General features: G+C 45.4%; 1 long non-coding RNA gene across 1 annotated transcript; it reads right to left on the bottom strand.

The window, feature by feature from the left end:
* Positions 1-5,882: 5,882 nt before the first annotated feature.
* Positions 5,883-11,880, bottom strand: LOC131926719 (uncharacterized). The gene is made up of 4 exons (XR_009383550.1): positions 11,731-11,880; positions 8,948-9,036; positions 8,254-8,330; positions 5,883-6,643 (listed from the first exon to the last, which is right to left on the bottom strand). It is a non-coding gene; the product is annotated as an uncharacterized LOC131926719 (long non-coding RNA).
* Between the last annotated feature and the right edge of the window lie 6,968 nt (positions 11,881-18,848).

Here is an 18,848-nt window from a genome sequence, read left to right as displayed (position 1 = left end):
GAGCCTTCTCTTAAAGCCTTAATGTTCAATGATGAACCCAAACTACAAATCACTATGATAAACTAATTGAGTCTTTGCTCTAATCACACACAGCAACCCTCCTGATCCTGAGAGGTGCTTGAAGTGGAAAGAAATTAATAACAAGGAACATCTATTTTTCACACGGCACAAAAAAATTGAGAGCTCTAAGGAGGAACCAGGAAAGAGGGAAGCTCCTCTGGTCTGTAGCTCCGGCACTTGTGAAGAGGGACCAGGAGACTAGGAAACCTTGCCTGCCTTTCCTCTATTCACAGAAGCCAGACAGCTGCCATTGGCTTTAACTGGTGCTCAGAGCCAGTCCAGGGCCACAGGAAGGGAAAGGGACGTCTTCCAAGATCTTTCAGTGATGTTAACCTGCTTCACCTTTCTTCTTACCATTTATGATGGCCAGTTCCTTCTGGCCATGAAAACTCAGGCCACAGTCGTGAAGTTAATTAATACAATTAGGTATACAGTGCTCCATCACCAACCCCATGCATTTGCTCACCAATTTTTACCTCTTGTGCACTCAAGCATTCCCCATATATGCACAGTACCTTTGACCCTGCTTCATCTTCTCCCTTGTCATTGGTCTAAGCCTTGTGATTTATGCCTGTCTTTCCATGTTCCTGCATCCTTGTAACAGGTTCTAACTAATCCCTGGACCTCCAGACACCCTGCTCTTCTATACCCATACTAGTTTCTGTGGAGTTAAACTAATCAGATCTGAGTTCTCCAATGTTCTTATTGCCCACTTAAAATCCAGACCTCAGGTGTTGAAACTCGGTGTCTAGTTCAGCTTTCCAGCATCATTTCTGATCATTGTCCTTCCTGTATGCTCCACTTTAGCAAGCCAGACTATTGGCTACTGTGGGGTGTCTTTCTGTACGCCGTGAATATGTGTAGCTTCTGTTGGATAATTAATAAAGCTGCATTGGCCTATGGCGGGGCAAGATAAGGTTAGTTGGTACATTCAAACTGAAGACAAGGTGAAGGGTGGAGCTGCCACCAAGGGAAGCAAGATGTAAAAGTACCAGTAAGCCATGAAGCCACACGGCAATGCATAGATTAATAGAAAAGGGTTGAGTTAAGTTATAAGAGCTAGCTAGCGAGAAGCCTGAGCCAGAGGCTATACAGCTCATAATTAGTATTAAGCCTCTGAGTGGTTGTTTTATAAGTGGCTGTGGGACTGGGGTGGGAGAGATTCATCTGGACCTCGGGGCTGGGCAGGATGGGAGAAACATCTGGCTACAGCTGGCCAAAGTTACACCATGCTCAACACATTCCTATCATTGCTAATATGTCTGTGACTTGGTTTAAACTTCCTCAGAGCCTGTGGAGTGGGTATCACCTCCTCCTTGCACCAGTGAGCACAGCAGAGTGTGTATCAGCATCTCTTTTCAAGGGTAAGTGTGGTGATGGTTATAGAAACGGAGCATCACAGCACTAAAAATACAACAATACATACTTATACTTACAAGATACTGTCCTAAGTGTTTTACATAGATTGATTTGCTTAATCCTCAAGACAATCTGTGCACAGACACTATTGTTACCCACTTTACACTGACGATCACTTGTCAGATTGGCCTAATCATCTGCATTGCTCACCTTCCACTCTCTGAGGGTGTATCTGAATGAGATTGACTCAGTGGGCCAGATAGGAAAGATGCACGCTCCCTGTGGGTGGACAGCATCTGATCAGCCAGGGCCCTGGATGAAATGAAAGTGTGCAGGCACGATGCTTTCCTGTTTTCGTCCTGAGCCAAGACATAACTTCCCTATCCTTAGACATCGTGACTGCAGATTCTCCTTCCTCTGGACTCCAGGACTCACATAAACACTCTGAGCATGCACTACCCCTCAAAACATGCACATGATGTGCCTGCACACGCAAGCACACACACACACACACACACACACACACACACACACACACACACACCTCTTCTGGTTTTGAGGTGTTTGGACTTGGACTGAGATACCCTACTCTCTGCTGATTCTCTATATGTGGGTGGTTTAATGTGGGTCTTCGCAGACTCCATGATCAAATAACCAGTTGTAACCAGTTTCTTTAATCAACCTCTGTCACTGTCTTTTTCCATCTCCTCCTCTCCCCTTCTTCCTCCTCCTCCCTACACACCCCCAACTCTGTCTTTAGTGACTACTGACTAAACGTATTGTAAGTACCGAAGACATGATGAGAAAATGACCAAAATTAGCTACTAAAAATATTAAGATAATGGGGGGAGCAAGTGGCTCAGTGGACTAAGCACCTGCTGCCGAGTCCAATGACGAGTTTTACATCCAGAACGGACACACATGGTGGAAGGAAACACTTGACTACCACTAGCCATCCCCTGACCTCCACATGTGCTGTGACACTCATGCACGCACATGCACACACACATGCACACACACACACGTACACACATGCATACACACAAAGCCACCTTCAGCACATATGACTGTACAACTATATGAAGTCATTAATTTAAGTAGAAAACCTCAGCTATATATGGAACCTGCCCCTTCCTGACCACGAACAGCTGCTACTGTCTGAGACGTGGTTTCTCCCAGTGGCAGCAGGGTATAATCCCCTAACCTTCCATCACCGATGTCAAGTTTGACCACGTGATGTGCTGTAGCCAGTTCACACCCCAGCTCCAGTGTTTTCTGTGCTGCCGCTGGCATGGCCTGCATTTGTGCCACAGCACGACTGTCTCGGTGAGTTACTGATACAGGACTCGGGTGACATTGCTGTAACAGGGCCCAGTCCCACCCTGAAGCTCGCAGCTAAAACAAACTGAATACGGCCTGGGCCAGCCGGAGCCTCGCTGCTCCCAAACATTGGAATAAATGGTTTTAAGCAACCATCCTGGTGTGCTTTGTTACCCGGCGCTGCAAGGGCAAAAGCTAACCGATACAAACGGGCACTAGAGGTGGTAGCACTTACTTCCCCGGTAGCCATTGCCTTCCTCCTCCTGGCTAACAGCAGAAATATCTGGGACATTTACGGGGTCCAAATTAGGAAAATAAATGTCAGAATCAGAAAAGATACATTTGAGGATTTTTATTTTCTGCCATGTTGGCATTTCCCTCACATATTAAAAGTCCCTGAAATATCGCTTGTTGGCTGCGCTGTCACGCTCCGTTCTATAGACATTTTGACGTACTTTATTACAAACTTTAAAACCACATTAGCAGCTGTTATTTTATATCACAATGGATTAATAAGATGCATTTTCACAAATAAGACACATTTTAGATAGTTTTGAAAAAATTTCAGTGTGAAAAATCTCATGCCAGGATTCCACATTTTAAATGACACATTTCCAAATAGCCTGCAGTGAAATCGCTCAAGGAATCTGGCTGTTTGTGCTGTGTTCAGGACGGTCAGTCCCACAGCCCGGGAACACGTGACCTTCCTGGGTCAGCCGCACAGCCCGGGAACACGTGACCTTCCTGGGTCAGCCGCACAGCCCGGAACACGTGACCTTCCTGGGTCAGCCCCACAGCCTGGGAACACGTGACCTTCCTGGGTCAGCCGCACAGCCCGGAACACGTGACCTTCCTGGGTCAGCCCCACAGCCCGGGAACACGTGACCTTCCTGGGTCAGCCGCACAGCCCGGGAACACGTGACCTTCCTGGGTCAGCCGCACAGCCTGGGAACACGTGACCTTCCTAGGTGAGCCCCACAGCCCGGAACACGTGACCACAGCCTGGGAACACGTGACCTTCCTGGGTCAGCCCCACAGCCCGGGAACACGTGACCTTCCTGGGTCAGCCTCACAGCCTGGGAACACGTGACCTTCCTGGGTCAGCCGCACAGCCTGGGAACACGTGACCTTCCTGGGTCAGCCCCACAGCCCGGGAACACGTGACCTTCCTGGGTCAGCCGCACAGCCCGGGAACGCGTGACCTTCCTGGGTCAGTCCCACAGCCCGGGAACATGTGACCTTCCTGGGTCAGCCGCACAGCCTGGGAACACGTGACCTTCCTGGGTCAGCCGCACAGCCTGGGAACACGTGACCTTCCTAGGTGAGCCCCACAGCCCGGAACACGTGACCACAGCCTGGGAACACGTGACCTTCCTGGGTCAGCCGCACAGCCTGGGAACACATGACCTTCCTGGGTCAGCCTCACAGCCCGGGAACACGTGACCTTCCTAGGTGAGCCCCACAGCCCGGGAACACGTGACCACAGCTGGGGAACACGTGACCATTGTATGCACTGTGTTGTTTTCTACCACAGCGCATGACATTCAGGGAAAATGTCTCGTCTGCTTCTCATTTCAGGGGAGCTCATTGGGTAACAGTGAAAAAAATGAAATACTTTTTTTTTTTCAAATTTTTCAAATTTCGATGCATGAACAATGTACATGAAAGTGATCAGAAGTGCATCCACCCCCTTCAAATATTAGAATAATGGAACATTCTATTGCCTTTTCGTGTGGAATAATTAGGAAAGATAAGGACTTTTTCTTCTTGGAGACACTTCTGCTTCCTATGGTGTTGCTAAGGAATGAGGGATTTTCCTTCCAACTGATCTTAAAAGAGATATCTAAGATCTATATCGCCTGTTTATGGATTACAGCTGACTTTATAGTCATGCGTAAACTGTACATTGGAGTGCAGTAAGACTCGTCCCCTGCCTCACAATAAAAATATTATGGAACATTATATTTCCATACAGTAATGGTTCTCTTATTTTACTAGTAGAAAGGTACAATACTAATTTAATTGACTAACATAAAAGTCTCTCAAGTAAGATCAATACTTTATTTCGCAACGGTTTTCATGAAGGAAGATTTAACTGCACCTTTGTCCCTCAGCCTGAGACAGGGGTGCTGATGGGAAGAGCAGCTGACCTCCTGCTCCCGTGGTCGGGCCCAGAACCTGCTCCCGTGGTCGGGCCCAGAACCTGCTCTGGATGTGGGCCACAGATGGCAACCTTGCTGCACGTTACGACCACCAGAGAGGGAGGGATCTCCGGGACAACATTTTCCTCAGGTGGACTGAATCAGAAGCCCTAGGGTAGATATGGGGATACTGTGATTGTCTCAGAGCTCCCAGGTGACCTGACACACAGCCAGATCTGCCACCCACTGATGTAGGATCTGAATTTCCAGAGGACCAACAAGCGCTAAGATGTGAGACTTGCAGGCTCACTTGGCAAGTGACCGCCCAGAACTTCTTCTCAGGTTGCTAAGGGCAGAGATCCCTGCTGGTGCACGCTACTCACCAGGCTTTACATTGTTAGTGGTGCTGCTGAGTCCCTTCTGCACTGTGACTCTTTATTGCCAATGCTTCACGCTTCTGCCTGAAGAACTGCATGCAGTCGACGGAGGATGGATGCTGCTCCTGAACGAGTTTGGAATGCGCAATCGGGAATTCCTGGGTGCAGCTGGAGAGGGAATCTTGCCCTGAGCTCTTCCACACACTGGGGTTTAAGTTTCATTCTTCATTTACTCCCTTCATGTTATTCTTGTGTCTGCATGTCTGTGCTGTGGCAGTGTGGGCTGGCTCCCTGACGTGTCCTAGACCTTGTATATATTGTCATTCTTTGTTTGGTTCTCATTGAGGTTGGGTGGCTTTCCCCTAGGTAGAAGATTTAGAGAGCGATGTGGGCTCAGGGCCTAGTGGCGTTCATGGCCAGAGCCACACCTTATGTTGGTGAAGACGGTGGTTTAGAGTTCAGTTTCCTCCTTCATGCAGTGACTTGGTGAAGAAGAGGAACTTCTCTGTGATAATGAAACTCTAAGTCTGGATGGGTGCTTCATTCTCAAATGGCATCAGGCGGATGGCCAGTATCAGTTCAGGAGGAGCACAATTTCCTAAGCTTTCTAACAAAGGAAAGAAGCACCTTTAGGGCCGTGGTGGAACCCTGTCTACAGCAACGCTCCATCAACTGAGGTGTCGAGATTGACAGTGGGACCTCCCTCCTCAGGAGCTCCACCAGGGCCACCTCAGCTTATGGTGGACAATATGAGAAGAGGTGAAGCTAAAGAACCTTCCAATGAACACCCCAAAGCTGGCTGCTCCCAGATGAGAGAGGAGACCCTATCGCAGCTACAAACAGGGCTTTGAATATTTAAGACTCATGAAATACGATGGCACTGGTACCCATCCAGTCAGCTTCTAGGAAAAATGTTAAAGCAATTTGATTCCCATCACCTCCATTTCCCTTAAGTCCTTCACATCTTCTAATCCAGTAAAATCTAAGATTCTTTGGCAGTTCTCATTATTGAAAATCCAAATGGCCAACTTCCTTAGAGAAAAAAAAAAAAGAATGTTTTCTTGTCTAGGCATGTTGTCTGTTTGGCACTTTGTACCAAACTCTTGCCATCATAACTTTTGGTGAGGGTCTTATTAGTTTGTGGTGGGACCAGTGAGCCTGACTGGAGAGTCAGAGATCGGATAGATGCCTTTCTCTTCAGACTTTGAGGAACTTCTTGCAAGAAAAGATATTTGGAGAAAGTGGGATGCAGAGCTTAGTGGGATACTGTTACAGTCCTTTTCCCGTTGTGAAGAACACAGACTGGTTAAGTAATAAGGGGACTTGCTTCACTCACAGTTGAGGCCCAAGGCTGAGGGCTGGTGTTAGGTCTCTTGCTGGCAGAATCTGGAAGAATTGCAGAGTGTACAAAGTGACAAGAAAGACAGAGAAACTTAGTCTAGCAAACCTATTGTAGAGATCACCACCCTCCCTCACTTTTTAATCCACCTGGCTTCACCTCTTCCTACATCATAAAGGTGTTGAATATCAGCATTCATTTTCATAGGGGGAGACCGTGTTGGAACTATAGCAAATATCTTTGCCTATATTACCTTCAGGTAGAAATCATGGGTCAAAAAAGTCTTAATTTAATGTATAATCTTAAAAAATACTTGGAAAAACTAATCAACATTAAAAAAATAATGCAAAAGCATCCATATTTTATATTTTTAAAGATTCATTTATTTTTAAAAATTTAATGTATGAGTGTTAGCCCACATGTATGTGTATGTGTATCACATGTGTACCTAGTGCCCATGAGGCCAGAAGAAGGTATCAGATCCCCTGAAACTGGAGTTATAGATCATTGGGAGCTATCACAATGGGGTGCTGAGAACCAAACCCAGATCCACTGCAAGAGCAGCCCGTGGGAGTGCTGGGCTTGATGGTGTAGGCATGCGATCCCAGCCACGTAGGATGTTGAGGCAGGAGCGTCACAAGTTCAAGGCCAGGGTTACAGAGGATTTAGGACTAGGAGGTGAACGAGTGAGAAACTAAAGAGGCTCCCTGGAACCGTGACTGTGGAGTTCCAACTGCAAGTCACACTCTACCCACGCCTCAGATTACCACCCACATCTGCAAATGCATCTCCTGGCAGAGAGCGATCTGCTGAATTTCCTAGAGCTCCAACGACAGCCTGGAGAGCTGTTGTTTTAATTTTACACAGCATGTATATTCTAATCTCCATTTTACCCATACTTGCCCACAAAGGTTTTCCTCCAATCTAGATGGCCCAAGTTATTGTTCCTCATTAGTGACATGGGTTGTGAATCACTCCACTACCCTACACTCCTGAGCAGACAGGACTACAGAGAAGGGAAGAGGAAGTGGATCTTGACCTTCACAGATGACTGAATAAATGAGGCATTGATGAAAGCAAAAAGCCTTGGGCTTCTGTGAGCATTCCACTGCAGGCCCTGGGCTACCACACTGGTGTAACTGAGCATGTCAGTCCCTGGTAAGGAACTGTGGACGTAAGAACAGCTGTGACGAGTACAATAGATACAGCTTACGTTTTTAATCCACTCTCTGCTCCTGACATCATCCAGTCTGTTTACAGAACTCTAGCTGATGTCAGAAGATATCCTTGAGAGCTTATTAAAACTATGAGTCCCTGGATTGCACCCCAGCCAGTCTGTGATGAGGCCCAGGAGAAGTGCAGGCAGTGAGGGAGTCTGGAGGGCTTGAGATCAGGTGGGAATAATCATGAGGAAGAAACATTTGGGTTAAAACCAACTCATATCACACATGAAGTAGACTATCTCATACAGCCACAGCTTCCAGACATTGTCCACTTTTAATCATTTTCAAATAAAATTTATGATTCATCAGTAACAGAACCAGAGTAATGTAATGATCACACATTTCCAGGAGAAAGAGCCACAATTGACATGTACAGCTCAGCTGGTTGTCTACAGTTCTTTCAATGAATAAAAAATGCAGTTGGGAAGGGTTACCTGTCATTTGGGGTGCGATTAGGATCCTGCTATATGTTGAATGGTTTCATGAAATCTATGAACTTCTTCATCCCAGCCTGGGAGGTCAAGAGGTTTAGGAAATGCTCAGATGTGGTGCACACATAAATCCGATGTTATTCTTTATCTTAGCCAAAATATTGAAAGGCAATGACATCTCACACACAAACTCATTACAACAGGCCTAAGAAAGTGGAGCAATGGCCCCACTGGAGGCAGTAACACCAAACCCAGTGCCATTGCATGTCTGCCTGCTCAAACAGCTATGAACATCACCTCCATTTAGCTTGTACCCTAACGGGACAGAGACAATCACAAACTTTAGAAAGGTACTTGAGAGTGAACCCAAGACTTGGCCCATGCTAGGCAAAGCACTCTATAGCCCCAATTCTTACATTTTAATTTTGACGTAAGGTCTCTCCAGGCTGCCCTGGCTGGTCTTAATCTCAACATGCATGTCAGGCAGTCCTTAAATTTATAATCCTCCCATATCAGCCTCCAGAATAGCAGATATTACAAGCGTACACCACCCATCTTAATGTGAAAAGGCTATTTCTAATGCCCTTTTCTGGCCTCCATGGGTACCCACACAGATGTGGCACACACACACACACACACACACACACACACACACACACACACACATTTATTGATAGAAAATAAAAAATGAACTAACCTTGTGAGGTGATGCTGGTTTGGTATGGACTTCTGCATGAGTAATGTCTTCACTGTCTCTCCAGACTCAGCATAATCCTGTAAAAGACACTGCAAGCCATATATATTACAGTGAGCTTTCTAGGGGTCGTATTTATAAAAGTACAAAAAACAGATGTGGTGGTTTGAAAGAAAATGGCCCCCAAAGGGAGTACCACTATTAGGAGGTAAGACTTTGTTGGAGTGGGTATGGACTTGTTGGAGGAAGTGTGTTACTGTGGAGGTGGGCTTTGGATCTCATATATGCTCAAGCCATACCCAGTGTATCAGTTCACTTCCTGTTGCCTACTAGATGTAGAACTCTCAGCTCCTTCTCCAGCACCATGTCCGCCTGCACACCACCATGTCCCATCATGTTGATAATGGACCAAACCTCTGAAACTGTAAGCCACTTAATTTTTTTAAATAAGAGTTGCCACGGTCATGGTGTCTCTTCACAGCCATAGAAACACTAAGACAGAAGTTGTTGTTAAGGATTGGGGTACTGTTGTGATAGGCCTGAGCATGCTTTTGTTTGAAGGTATATGGACCATGGAACTGTGGATTAGAAGAGTAGTTGAATGCTTTAAGTGCTGCTTAATGGGAAATCCTAGTAGGAACACAGAGCACTTAGAAGTCAGAGGCTAACAGATCTCTGAGTTTGAGACCAGCCTGATCTACAAGTTTCAGGACAGCCAAGCTTAGGCAGAAAAGGAAAACAGAAAGCTGGTGAAGATGTAATTGAACAAGGGGGCCATGTTCCAGCCCCAGCAAGCAGCAATGGCAGCTTCAGTTATGTGGTTCTGGCTTTAAAGGAAAGGAAAAAGAGGTTGTGGAATATTCCTCCACACCTAAAGAAAGCTGCTGAGGCTAGGCATGTGTCAGGGGTGTCCCTGATTGGAGGCCTAGTTGAAAGGCCATTTTGTGAAGCTGTGAAGTTGAAACCTGAATTGCCTTCGAGACCCCAAGATATTAGAGATGCCAGAGTTATGGGATATCTGTTGAGGAAAGCTGCTAATAGGGAGTGGAGCCAGCCTAAGAGAAAGAAGTGTGTTATAGTCAAGAAAGCTGAAAGAAGTTGGAGATCTGAAGAGCACTTTAACATCAGACATGGAGATGCAGAGTTTGGAGTTTGCCCAGCTGATTTTTGGTCTTGTTTTGGTCCATTATTTTCTTGCTATGCTCCTGTTCCTGAGTTTTGGAATGGTAATGTATATCCTGTGCCATTATATGATGGAAGTATGTGATATGGTTTTTGATTTTTATTTTATAAGGGAATACAGTTAAGAGATTGCATGAATCTCAGAAGAGACTTTGAACTTTTGACTTTTAAACATTGTTGAGACTGTGATAGACTTATGGGGACTTTTGAAGTTGAACTGAATGCATTTTTGCATTATGATATGGCTACAAGTTTGGTGGGCCAGGGAGTGGAATGTGGTAGTTTGAAAGAAAATGGCCCCCAAAGGGATTGGCATTTTTAGGAAGTATGGCTTTGTTGGAATATGTGTGGTCTTGTTGGAGGAAGTATGTCACTGTGGAGGTGGGCTCTGAGGTCTCATATATGCTCAAGCCACACAGTACTTCAGTTCACTTCCTGTTGCCTGCCTATCAAGATGTAGGACTTAGCTCCAGCACCATGTCTGCCTGCATGCTTATATGTCCCACCATGATGATAATGGACTGAACCTCTGAAACTGTAAGCAAGCCCCAGTTAAATGCTTTCCATTACAAGAGTTGCCATGATCATAGTGTCTCTTCACAGCAATAGAAACCATAACTAAGACAACAGGTAAAACAATTTAAATGGTGTTCTAGTTTACCCAATATATAAGAATGCAATCACTGTAAAACATCATTGATGAGATAGTTCACACTTTCTACATGAAATCATTGAAGTCTGAGCAATACTGTCCATGTAGAGAACGTTACCAGTTGCATTTCAACAGTCACCTGTGGCCAATGTCTACTGCACTGGGTCTCACTGCATTGGGTCCCTTGCACTCACAAAGGAGGAAGGAGACACCAGACCCAATTTCTGGGCTGTTCCCTTATCCAACACAAGGCTGCAGGTTCACTGCTATCAGCAAAGTCCACTTGGGGACTCACGCTTTAACTGATTTAAACATGTGGCATATGTGGAGAACAGTGTTAGCTGTCAATGACAGCTATGTGGCACCCAGCAAGCACCCAGCATGACACCTAGAGCTGACCACATACTCTGCCTAGTTTTTGTTTTTGGTTTGTTTTTGCCATTTATTTGTTTTGTTTTGCTTTGCTTTTCATCTTTAGAAGCTTTTTGGAACTGCATTCTCTGCTTAGATAGGATACCTAGCATGTGTGGAGATGGGACACTTATTTGCTAATGGCTCTTCTGCTTGGAATTTCTGGTCAAAGAAGATGAGGAGGTGTCACCTCAGGTCACAAACTACAAAATGGATGGGCGTCACTAAAGGAAATAATTGAAATCTGCCTTGGAAAATACAGAATAAAAACAATGCATCAGGGGCCAGACAAAGCATGCCAACAGGCTTGCTGCCTATTCAGTTTAGTTCAATCTCCAGAACATACATGGAAGAAGGACAGAACCACTTGCCACAAACTGTGCTTTGACCCTCCACATCCCCAAACAAACACACAAACGAGCAAATGTACAAAAGAAATGTGAGCAGACAGTACACCCAGGGCTACGTTCTGACACTGGAGGCCTCACGGCACCAGCATTGGGACAGCATGACTCAGAACTGCTCCCATTGATGTACTCACAGTGAAGCAAAGACTTGCTGGGGATTCTGGGGGTGTTTAGGAGGTCAGCATGTTTTTCTCTTCCACTAAAAAAGAGAATGAAGGGTGTAGGCCGTTGGGTTCGCCTGCCTGATTTTGAACCACACTGCTAAATAATTTCACAGCACATCCCCAAAAGAAGTCAAGAGCATAGGTGTGTCTGTACAGCAGGTGCCAAAGTGGACCAGGCTGAACATATTTTGCCACCTGAATGAGCAGCTGGGCTGCCAAACCGGCTGTAAAGGCACAGCCAAGACCAATGGGCAGAAGCCGCTAGAAGCACTTTCCAACACATTTTTTTGAAAATGGCTTCTAAAAATTGAGAGTCTAACCATGGTACAGGCTGTGAGAGATGAAGGTTCCAAATTGGTGGCCTAACCAAGCAGGACTTGGGTGGCCAGAAATTCAGGCAAGCTTCATGAAGGATTCACATTCTGCAAAGCTTCCCTTGGTGATCACTGAGAACCCCTAAGAACCTCTAAGAGCTGGAGTCACAGAAATTAAAAAACATGGTCACAGGCCTCAAAGAACCGTAAGGTTTATGAATCTACCCATTTCTGGTAAGTTAACTCCTAGAGTTAAGTCTTAAACTGGGTGAGAATGAAGGAGTGTAGACATGGCCTCATGCATGTGGAGGAGAGCTGATTCCATAGAATGGAATTCATCAACACACCACTCACAGTCAAGATTGAGCACATGCTAACCTTCCTGTCAGAATGGTTGTGCTCCCCCATTGGTTTGTTCAATATCTTTCAGGTGCTACAAAGACTTTGTGATTCTTTGGCTCCTCTTGGGCAGGCTCCACTGAATTGATCTTTCTCTTCCTAGAAACTATTGCACACACTGCCAGAACCATCACACTTGAGTCATTTTTTATGTTTCTCTGTTTCAGCAAGTTTATAAAGTTTTCAAGGCTAAATACGAGATTATCTTCTGTGTCCAGAGCTATGACAGTGCTAGGTTGTTATGTGAATGGACAAAAAGATATGTACTGAATGGATAGAAAGTTTATGAGTATTAAGAACTGTTACCCAGTGGAGACTGTGTTTACTTAACATGCCTGAGGCACTGAAAAAGAATGTGCTCAAGCGATTGTATTAAAAATAAATTACCGAAGGCCCTTGAGTTGGCTCAGTGGATTAAGTAACTTGTCCTTGGCCCCGAGGACGTGTGTCCAACCTCCAGGAGGACCTACGTGGTAGGAGCACTGACTCCTGCAAGTTGTTCTCTGACTTCCACCTCAGCACATATGGAGTAAGTAAACAGGCTGCAGAGATGCTCAGCGGGCAGGGGGGCTGCCTGCTCTCCCAGAGGACCTCAGTTCAGTTTCCAGCACCCACGTGCCCACTGAGTCCAGTTCCAGGGGATCCAAGGCCCTCTTTGGGTCTCTTTGGGCAACTGCACACTAATGGTGAGCAGACGTACATATAAGCAAAACCACTCACACCCAAAAAATTAAAAGTTAAAAATAAATAAATGTGGTCGTAAAAGATGCTTGGTGCTGCCGAGTTGGCTCAGAGGGTAGAGGAGCCTGCTACCCGGCTGAAGACCTGATCCGTCCCTGAGATGCACAGGGTGGAGGGAGAAAATGAACTTCTTCAAGATGTCTTGGGACCTCCACACACATGCCCTGGTGCCCTCGAAAGCAAACGTGATTTAAAAACACGCGAATAGCTCCTTCTTGGTGTATAGGAACCTCAAAGACACGTGGGGTAGCACAGAAGAAGCGTTTGGTGCTACAGGAATGCAAATGCTTGCCGAGTTTCTACACCGCGTCGGTTATGATTTGGTGTAGCTGTATTTACTTACCCAACAGAGCAGCCTGGAGGAGCCACGCTGCATCCAGCTCACAGTCTCAGAGGGTTCAGTCCGTGGTGGCTTGCCCCATACTCTCGGGCAGCATACCACAGTGACAGCAGGATGTACAGGAAGACAACGTTCACTTCATGGTGGACAGGAAGCAAAGACCAGGAGACAGAGGCAAGGGAGGGTTTGAGGACCAGGCATAACATCAAAGTCATAGCCCAAAGGCCTCCTTCTTCTAACATGGCCAATCCCGACAACCTTCCAAACCAGCACCACCAGCTAGGCACCAAAATTTAGCAAATACAAGAAAAGTTCAAAATCATGCTCAATGTGGTGGTACACACCATTAATCCTGGCACTCTGAAGGCAGAAGTAGGCAGATCTTTGTGAGTTCGAGGCCAGCCTGGTTTACATAGTGTCCAGGACAAGAGGACTAAATAATGAGACCCTGCCTCAAATGAACCCCCCAAAAGGGAAAAATTAAAAATAACAAGTTAGCCTATGAATGATGTGTCATAGTCAAACCATAATATACATTAACTAACATTTGAAATTTTATGTATTCATAAATTAATATTAGGCACATGGCTTTGGTTGTATGAATTTAATATAAAATGCTTTACTGGTTAACTTGAGTTTGAAAAAAACAGAAATCATCTTTATGTGTTACTTTTCTCAACAATTTTTTGTTATTATTTCCTGATTTAGGTATATAAATTAATTCAATGCTCTCTCCACATTATCTAAGTGTTTGTGTAGGTCACTTGAGTAACCGTCCACCGCTTGGGCTAAGCCAAGCTCTCTTCCTGGAAAAGGCTGGCCCACTCCCAGTGTGTTACCTTCGGGAAGGTGTGTCAATGTGCCCATCTTTCTACAAACGGCATTCACAGTATACTTTCCATTGTAGGAGAACACTCACAAGGATGGCATTTTCAACTCAGACATGTAGAAAAAGGAACATTAAAATTTAGTTGTTACTATACCTTAGCCCTTAGAGAAATGCCCTGTTTGTTCAAATACATTTCAAGGTATTAAGAGCTTTAAAACCCACTGATGGGAGTCAAGCTGTTTGTGAGAATGGAAAAGAGAGACAAGGGGGGCGGTGAGATGGTTCAGTGGGTAAAGGTGCTTGCTTCCAATTCCACCAACCTGAGTTTGGTCCCCAAGAACCCACATGGTAAAAAGAGAAAACAGATTGCTGTAAAGCTGTCCCCCGACCTCCACAACACACTGATATCTTTGCATTTGTAAATGACAGGCACACACACACACACACACACACACACACACACACACACACACACGCATGCACGCACGCACGCATGCACGCAATAAATAAGTATAAAATTCTTAAAAAGAAATGGAAATGAGGACTGAGGCATCTGAGACAAGGGCATAGAACAAACTTAGACAAAGAAGTGACAGGTCATAAGGAGTTACAGCAAACAATTAGCACAGACATCATCTACAGTGTCTATAAAAGTGGCCTCAAAGAGAAAGGAATGACCTCATTAGTGGCAGCACCACTTGTGAATACTTGACCCTTGAGAAGGAAACAGCAGAACCTGCTTAGCTAGCTTGGAGTGCTGAGGCTAGCCTCCTCAGTGCAAGATTTTCCCATATCCAAGGGACTGCAGTGTGGGTCTCTCTGAGCACCCCAGTGCTCACACATCCTAGTGTGGGTCTCTCTGAGCACCCCAGTGCTCACACATCCTAGTGTGGGTCTCTCTGATCACCCCAGTGCTCACACATCCTAGTGTGGGTCTCTCTGATCACCTCAGTGCTCACACATCCTAGTGTGGGTCTCTCTGAGCACCCAGTGCTCACACATCCTAGTGTGGGTCTCTCTGAGCACCCCAGTGCTCACACATCCTAGTGTGGGTCTCTCTGATCACCCCAGTGCTCACACATCCCAGTGTGGGTCTCTCTGAGCACCCCAGTGCTCACACATCCCAGTGTGGGTCTCTCTGAGCACCCCAGTGCTCACACATCCTAGTGTGGGTCTCTCTGAGCACCCAGTGCTCACACATCCCAGTGTGGGTCTCTCTGAGCACTCCAGTGCTCACACATCCTAGTGTGGGTCTCTCTGAGCACTCCAGTGCTCACACATCCTAGTGTGGGTCTCTCTGATGGCCATAACCCAGGGATCTGCATCCTGATTGCTGTCTTCTCCCTGAGAAGAGAAAGTTAGAGAAAGCCCTCTCCAAGCAGTTCTATCTCCTTTAGGGTCTTGATTCTCGCTCCACATCAGTCTTGTTCCCTGGAGAACAATCTCCAGCCAGCTTCCCAAGCCAGGCCTCTGACCTGAGGAGGCCAGCAGTGATGGAGATCTGACCCAGGGTTGTTGTTTCTATTATTAGTCTTATGCTCAAAGATGAGGGATTAGAAATCTCTCCCATGGAGCTACATTTTTCAATCACAGTTAATGCTATCACAGGCCAAGGTTCTCTTGTTACAGTCCATGAGGTATACACCAATGTCTACACACACACACACACACACACACACACACACACACACACACACACTCTTTTGTTAAAGTGTTTCCACTGTTGTCACATATACCAAAGGATATCTGAGTCAAAAGCATCATCAATAATTTGTCATACAGTTCCTCAGAGGTGGTTCTATTACTAATTCCATTCCAGATGTGGCGAAACCAAGGCATCTGAAAGGTGAATACTTTTCCCAATACAACACAGCTGAAAAGGCATCTCAAGAATGACTATCTTTCTCAATGACACACAGATTCAATCTGGTGGTCTGGCAGGCTCCAGAGTGCTCCAGCGTCTCTTAGGATGGGCCCAGGTGAGTTCAGTGTGCCAAGCTGCAGAGGGATCTTCTCATCCATTCCCACCTTAACCCTGCTTCCTCACTGAGCCCTGGGTTCCCTTTGTAATGGAAATGGCTCTGGCTTTGTTGGGTGAGAAACTGTTCTCATTTTGGTTTGACACTCTCACATCTTCTGTTGCTAAGGTGTGTTGTTCAAATACAAGGTTTGTGCAAGCCTTGCTAGATGAATTCTGGAGATCTGGTGCAGGCCCAGGATAACATATTGGATATAATAGCAATATCCGCACCAACTCACAAGAATTCCTGGATCGGGGCAGTGAGTTTTGAGAATGAACCTTAAGTAGTACCTGTTCCATTTTACAATTAAAGTGGAAAGTAACTATTTTTCCAAAATGTAGATGAACTAAAATTACTGTATTTTCCCATAAGACTAAGGGGGCCTAGAACTACTGTAGTCATATTTATTTTTAACACTCCTGACTTCCCACCACAAAGAACAAAGCTGACTATTTTGTGAGGTACCATCAGACGCATCTCGAACCTCAGCAAATCCAAGGCTTAATTCTATGTGACATTTCTGGTGGTGTGCTATATTTTTGCAAAAATAAAATCCCTTTGATTAAAATTTCACACCTAGCTGAGGACCATGAAACTGATTACCTGGTCCAGTCCGAGCCCAGCATTTGCCAAAAGGCTTACAAACCTCAGTACAACTTGAGGGGAACTTGGCCTAGGCTTCAAGTCGGAGGAAACATTCAAAGCCCAAGGCGTTTGCCAGGTGGCCTGTTCCCTGCCTGGTGTCAGCAGCTCTAAATTAGGCACATGCTCTTTAAACCAGCCATGAAAATGATTGGCCCAAATAGCCAAAGCCCAAAGGAAATATGAGCTGCTTGGCAGCGACTGAGGCTGGGGACACGATCGGAATTCAACACTGTGCTCTCTGTTACCCTCCCTAGGCTGTGGGGAAGAAAACGAAGTTTATCCTTTGGAAGCAGATCCTTCAGCTCTAATGACAATGAGTGAAACAGAAAGAACTGCAAATGGCCAGATTTGCAAATGCTGGTGTTATGAAGTAGAGGCAGGGGCAATCTTCAGGCTAATGCTATTATAAAACTGTTTGTAAAGCCTCGGGCTTAGCATCTCAGCTTCACTAAGAGCCACTGCTTAAAAAGGACATTAGGGTCACATTTGCAACTTTGAGATAAGATTTTATGTCAGAAGTTCAGCCCGCTGGACAGCATAAAACCCTATGAGATGCTGTCTGGGTCATCCCAGCAGTCTACGCACCAAGTGTTTTTGTCTTTAATGATACCGTGTAGCTCAGGCCCCAGTGTGGCCTCGTCCTCCAAAGGTTAGAGCTACGTGTCTGAAGCAGTAGTACCCACAGGTTTCAACCTTTCTCAGAGTTGCTGATGCTTTCAATTTGAATATGCAATCTATATGCTGTATAAAATAGTATTTTCCCATGCTTATTCCTGAACACTTGCTGCTTTCAAGGAGGTTCATCAGTTACCTAATTGCTGGAGTTGGTGAACAAGTCCTATGATCAACTCTTTGATTAGACAGACTTTAATCAGATCCATGCTCAAACTCTGCTGGCAGTGGAGGACGAGCTGGCACTCCGCAAGACTGAAAGTGTAAGTCAGTGACGAAGCCCAGACATGGCCAGGGTGACAAACGAGGTTCGGAGAAAATGGGACAGATGGGAATTAGACTATAGCCTCACAATCACAGAAAACCACTCCACAGCCTCTCAGTAAAAACAATAATTTCCGAGACCTTTATTGAGAGATTTTTAACAGAAATGGTATTGAGAGGAAAATCATGGCAGGAAGAAACAGGTAGAATCGGAGACAGAAAGCCTGCAAGGGAAAAAAAATTACAATTTAGTGAAGTCACTTAAAAAGATAGGGTAGAAGACTAGAGAAAAGGAAAGGTTCACTTACAAATGGTGGGAAGCTCTGATCTGAACAAAGACACAGCAAAAGAAGATGAAGAGACACAGAGCCCTGTGGAGTACCAAGGGTCAAGGCTGGAACAATTCTAAGAACATATTAGATGCCATAGCAAGACAGTGGCAGGATCCTTGTAAATTAGGGACATGTTTGACCACCTGACAGATGCATGGAGGTATGACCTATACAAGTCCCAGAAAGAAATAGAAGAAGAAGAAGAAGAAGAGGAAAAAAGGGAAAGACTGATGACTTTAAAATTAGAAAAACTAAATTTGGACTTATTATGCCCAAGAGGAATATAGCCTGATGCACAATTTATGCAAATTGATAAAGCTGATTACACAAATTAGCCAAGGCTTTTTTTCCCTCTGGTCAATAAGTCTCCTCTGCCTCCCTGGTTTTTTAAACCCAGCCGATCACTGTTGGCATTTACAACAAACCCTCTTCCTGGTGCGGCTAGCCAATTACTTGAAAAAACTCAGTGGACTGTTTCCTATTTCAGGCTCTAGGCTCGAACTTACAGAACACCCAAAGAACAGGGCAGAT

Source organism: Peromyscus eremicus, chromosome 16_21 (assembly GCF_949786415.1).
Source record: "Peromyscus eremicus chromosome 16_21, PerEre_H2_v1, whole genome shotgun sequence".
Taxonomy (NCBI): Eukaryota; Metazoa; Chordata; class Mammalia; order Rodentia; family Cricetidae; genus Peromyscus; species Peromyscus eremicus.
This window is presented reverse-complemented; position numbering and strand designations above follow the sequence as displayed.